Genomic DNA, 6000 nt, shown 5'->3' on the forward strand with positions numbered 1-6000 from the left:
CTCATCTTCCCAACCTCACGAATAATATAATTAACAATCAGCATTAAACCCCATGCCTGAGTTTTTCTCATGCACATAATAATGAAAATAATAGTGACTTAGGGATGCTGAAAGGACTGAATTAGGTAATGGTGCTCAAGACAAAGTAAGCTCTCAATCAGTGTTAGCTCTTTCCGTTTTTATTTTCTGAGAAGTGGTCCAAATTAATGTTGTTCAAACATATATAATGTCAGCACTTTTTCCTTTAGGTGTCTTACTAGGAGGTAACAGTAAAGATGCTTTTGTGAAAAGTATAGAAGAGCAGTGCCCCAACTAGCTTATTATCCTCCTTCTCCCTAGCCCACCTCCACTTTCCCCTCCCCAATGATTCTTGGATCATAGTTTTAAAAATAGGAACATATATACAATAGAACCTTAACAAATTCTTTATTGTGAATAAAAACAATATCGATGAAAAAGTATTTAAACACCTTAAATAATGTTAGTAATTTTTGCCATATGAAGACCAAAGAGATCTACCTGCTGCTGCTAATGAGAAACTTCTCTTTCACAGTCATACAGAGCATCTTTTTTTTTTTTTTTTTTTTTTTGCGGTATGCAGGCCTCTCACTGTTGTGGCCTCTCCTGTTGTGGAGCACAGGCTCCAGACGCGCAGGCTCAGCGGCCATGGCTCACGGGCCCAGCCGCTCCACAGCATGTGGGATCTTCCCGAACCGGGGCACGAACCCGTGTCCCCTGCATCGGCAGGTGGACTCTCAACCACTGCGCCACCAGGGAAGCCCCCAGAGCATCTTTGAACAAAGCAGGACCCTTTCTTGAAACCACATCCTGCTTCCTTTAGTCATCATCTAACACTTCCCACCCTTTTGGAAAGAAAACTTAAATTTTGGAAAGGGATAAATGACAATGGAGTTTTATATTTATATTTATTTTGTAATTAGTTTTTATATTTGTATTTTATTTCCCAAAGTTTTAGTTTTTTGAAATTGAGCAAGAATAGGAGAGGCTTCCTGTTTAAGATGGCAGTGCAGGAAGATACTGAACTCACTTGACCCCACAGACACAATGAGTCTACAACTACATATGAAGCAGTTTCCTCTGAAAAAACCTAAAGGCTGGCTGAGCATCAACTACACATCAGGAGAACGAGGGGAAAACCACACTGAAGTGATTAGAAGAGGCTAGGACACAATCTAGCCTTGACACCCTCTTGCCCGTGTGGTGACCCACAGTCTGGAGGGAATCAAAACCTGGAGCTTTTCTATCAAGTGTGTCTTTACTATAAACCCATTACTTATGGTAGGTTGATTGAGTTACTATTGAACTGTATTCTACCTGGGCGCCTGAATCTTGTTTAATTTATCTTTGTAGTCAACCCATTCCTGAGCAGTGCCTTTCAGATATAGTGTTCCGCCCGAAATGGCAATTGAATAAGATTCACAAAATAGCTTGGTGAATTATTTGACAGGATTAATGACTGTTACTAGAGGAATACCCTCCTCATTCCAACCACAGAGGAAATAATTAAAGGAACATTTTCAATGGGATTCAGAATCAAGAGAGCTTGCCTTGTATTTGAGACTTCCTTTGGAGAGTCAGCACTTTCAGAGTTCATCAGGGTTGACTCTAAACTCTGACTGGGTTATCTAAATCAATACACAAATTAATTTTCTACCATCATATTAGCAATAAAATTCAACTTCATTTAAAAAAATATTTGTATTAACTCATTAGCCTCTTTATATTTGTTTCTTATTTAATCCCTGTAACAATTCTGAGGGATCAGAGTCATTTTCCCCTATTTTGAGACCAAACTCTGGAATCAATAGAGTAGAAACAAAAATGAAAGAGAAGGATAATAGAGCTCACAATTTGGGACTGCACTTGCCTGAGGAGCTGAGTCAAATTGTGCTTGTCTTTGACAGGGCATGTGGGTGGAATGTGCAGAGAAGAATTCCTGATCCAAGACTTGAACCTCTCACTTCTTTTTCTTTCAATCTTGTTTCTTGATTTTCCTTTCGATGTTTCTTTGGTTCATTCCCTTTCTCTCCCTTTATTTCTTTTTTCAGCCCTGTACTCAGTCTGCAAAGCACCACAGGCTATTACTCTTTTTAATCCTTTCAGTCCCAGCCAGGCAAAGGTTAAAGTGCGGGTCCTACTTCTGGGCCTGTCATAGCCCAGGTGTCAAAACCTCACCTGCACTGACAGTAAGATACCTGCTGGTGAAATAGTCTTTCCAGAAGAGCAAACTGGGTGCCACCCTGCCAACAGGCACAGCTTCCGACAGAAGTAGGGCTTCCCTGGTGGCACTGTGGTTGAGAGTCCGCCTGCCAATGCAGGGGACACGAGTTCGTGTCCCGGTCCGGGAAGATCCCACATGCCACGGAGCGGCTGGGCCTGTGAGCCATGGCCGCTGACCCTGCGCGTCCGGAGTCTGTGCTCCGCAACGGGAGAGGCCACAGCAGTGAGAGGGCCGCGTACCGCAAAAAAAAAAAAAAAAATTCCAAATTTTATACTTCATGTATTTAGTGTTAATTTTATTTTAAAAGTGGACATGTACACATATGGTCTTAGGCGAGTCTCCTAACATCTCTCTGCTGCAATGTTATGTAAAACTATCTTAAATTCTACTTCAGAAGATCATGGTTAGGATCAAATAAAATTATTTAAGTAAATTCCTTTCTAAAGAGATAAAAGATAGTCTCATAATATATTTTCATATTAGTACCTTGTGATGGAAATTGCCATTTTACTGTCAATTTAGTTAGCTTTTGAAATTTTGTAAATTGTGTTTTCAATTTTATTTAGACAGCTAAAACTTTAAAGCTGAAACTCTTAGAATCATAAAATTTTTTTTATGGAATTATGGAATTCAGGATCTCCCAGTTGCCCACAGGTCTAAGGTTAAATAGTTAAGTAAATGACAATGAATACCCAGTAGTTAATCTTTACACAGTTTCAGGTTTCATGCCTGAAATGAGCAAATTATTCACTTGAGTCCAAAGATTAGAACCTGGTAAAGCAAATTATGAAGAAAGTGTGTAGCTTTTCATTGAGAAAGAAAGTATTACTTAATATATGTGCATAGAACAGTGTTCTTTAAATATATCATTGTTTGAGGAATGAGTGACATCACTGACATAGCTGCATACTTCATATCTAAGCTTATATGAATTATATGCTGAGTTTCACATTAATAAGTTCAATGCATTTGCTCCAATATTACTACCTAAAAAAACACCCCTCCGTCCTCAAAGTAAAAGCAGGAAAGAAAAAAGAAACTCTTTTAGCTATATAGAAAAAATGTGTATCAACTTTCCATTCTTAGGCAAACATTCACAGAGTGAAAGGGGAAGAAACCTCACTCAAGAAATAGACATTTTCACTTCTCTAAACAAAAATTGAGTATGACTAACAGCACTAAAGACAACTAGAGTTACCAGAAAACAAAAGACCTAAAGCTAATTTAATAATTTGAATTTTGATCAAATCTTACCATTTAAACTCAAGTACCAAGATTAACTTATTCAACTATAACTATCTTTTAGTAGATGAATTGCAGTATACTATTGACATCAATTCTTTTTTTACTATATTGGTAAAAATCTCTTCATTTAACTCGCAATTTTAAAGGTGAGAACACTTTTAGGGTGTTGCACTGTTTTTATGAAAATAATTTGGAGGAGAAAAAGAGAAGAAACTGGCAGAAGAAACCTCTAAAGCATTATGACAAGAATTCTAGCAGAATATCCCTTTAGAAAAATCACTGAATGTATATTTGTGTACAGAGTATATATGTCAGTGTCTCACGGCTTACCGGCTAGGATTCCAATGGGGTCCACAGCTCCCAGTGTTTCTGCTTCAACAAAAAAAAAAACCTCTCAAGAGTTCCTTACAAATTTATAGGCCAGACTTCTGGGTGAGAAATTGAAAGCACTTCTGCTCAGACTCCACCCTCCGGGGAATCTGTGAGCTAACTTTAGTTCTTCCCACTCTGTGTATGCTGATTGTAAATCTCCAATCAATGACAAACATCTAAACAAAATGCTGCTTCTGCTCTCTATTTCAAACACTAGAGGCTCTGCTTAGGGCAGCTCCCTAAGGGGCTCTGACCTTTACACTTAGATAAACACTTCTTTGTCCTCCAACTAAGACCTTTGAGAATGTGAGCTATATCCTGTAATAATCCTATAGAGTAAATAGATTATCCTCATTTTTTTGTGAAATGAACCAATGAGTTTGTCCAGGAACTAAATCCCCAAATTTGCAATCCTTCCTTGCTTTGGGCTATGGAATACCCTAAGGACTGGAGAAAAGTTCTTTCCCAACTCTGGGAGATAAGGAAAACTTAGATTTTGAGGCAGTACCCCACTGTCAAAAGCACTGTAAGTTTCTAGTCTGAAGGTAGAGTTTGATATTTAATGAATTAACATTTTAGTCGAAAGTTTAATATTGGCCCACAATTCTAGAATATACTTTATTGCCCAATAGGTGGATTTTAGAAAGTCTTAAATTAACAGTTAACAAAACAATCAAGGAAGAAAGAGTTAGAGTTTGAAGATCAAGTGGAAACTAGCCTAGGAAACTTCATAAATGGAAATTATTCCTTTAAGCCTGTGGGCTATCTATTGTTCTACCTTCATTATCTCTTTATGCTTATTCCTGAGCTTGGGTCTTTTAGTGAATATCCTTTTAGGTATCAAAAACCAAGAGCAAAATGTTTCAGAATGAAGACCAAAGATAGAGACTGGGCCTGAATAATTAACTCACTTGTACATCTGCCCCTTGTTGAGCCCTACACCGTACCAGGTATAGCATTATTTGATTCAATCAAATAATTATTTGATTCAATCTACCATATGTTTGCTGTGTAACTCTGGACAATTTACCTCACCTGTGGTGAGTCTCATATGTCATCTATCAGATGGAGACATAAAAGTACCTTTCCATCAAGATTACTGAGATATAAAACAATGTACCTAGAGAGCCAGTGTACCAAGACACATAAGTTAATAAGTAACATGTCCCTATTTTTTTTTAGTTAACCAGACCAAAAGCATTACCCTCCAGTGTATGAGAGATGGGGATAAAAGACATGAAGTCACTTTCATACAAGTAATTGAACAGTGAAAAGAAAATGTATTTCATCTCATGAACCTTATCATTACAATAATACTATAGAGTAAGTAGAGTGTCTTAATTTTATTAAGTTGGAAGAGTAAAACTTTGAATCCAGAGTATCTCAAATTTTGTGGTTTTTTTTCTATTTTGCTTATTCCTTATGCTGTAAGAGTGTTAGACAATTTGTCCAGTTCTAGTATCCAGGAAGTGAGCCTGAGGGTGAAGTCTGTGTCATTTTTGGTAGGAGAATTATACTCCTTTATCTACAGGAGACATATATAGGTACATATAGAAGTAGAGATAAAGTGTCTTACTTTCACACTACTTCTTCTAAAGTCTTTTGATAATGTTAAAGACCATGCCATAAAAATATTGTCTTAAAAACTATTGTTTAACATAGCCACTTTTAAAGAACTTGCTTGGAGGTCTAAGCTGTCATTCTAGTTCTTATATTTTGTATATCTGTCTTTTTTAATCTGTTACCTTTATTCATTTTTTAAAAAGTATTAAGAATATTCTTTGTTCCTGGGGATATAATGGTTTTCCATTATAAAATCTTTATAATACTCACATAAGCCCCTAAAAATATAAAGGATTGTGAGATAAGTCGTGACAGGAGTGGTGAAAGAAAGATCCACTGCAAGGCCAGCTGTGGCGGGGAAAGAAAGAACAGAGTGAGCTTCCATTTCTTCTTTTTTGGAAACAGAATGAGGAAACATGTTGCCAGGATAAATGTACCAATTCAGAGTTGTCTTTTAATTTCCATGTATGTCGTCTGGCCTGTAACATGATATGTCTCTGAAAGGCAGAAAATTTGATTTTATCCTCTTCAGAGTTTGCCCATGAATAGAGCTAAGAAAATATCTGTTGAATTAGGTT

General features: G+C 37.1%; 1 protein-coding gene across 1 annotated transcript in view; it reads right to left on the reverse strand.

The window, feature by feature from the left end:
- The window catches only part of KYNU (kynureninase), an 89911-nt gene extending 86056 nt beyond the window's left edge, over positions 1–3855 (reverse strand). Inside the window, exon 1 of the mRNA XM_060151515.1 lies at positions 3818–3855. The gene's annotated coding sequence lies outside the window, so the exon portion shown is untranslated. The remainder of the gene's footprint in view (positions 1–3817) is intronic.
- Between the last annotated feature and the right edge of the window lie 2145 nt (positions 3856–6000).

The sequence above is a fragment of the Lagenorhynchus albirostris genome, chromosome 6, assembly GCF_949774975.1.
Source record: "Lagenorhynchus albirostris chromosome 6, mLagAlb1.1, whole genome shotgun sequence".
In the NCBI taxonomy this organism is placed as follows: Eukaryota; Metazoa; Chordata; class Mammalia; order Artiodactyla; family Delphinidae; genus Lagenorhynchus; species Lagenorhynchus albirostris.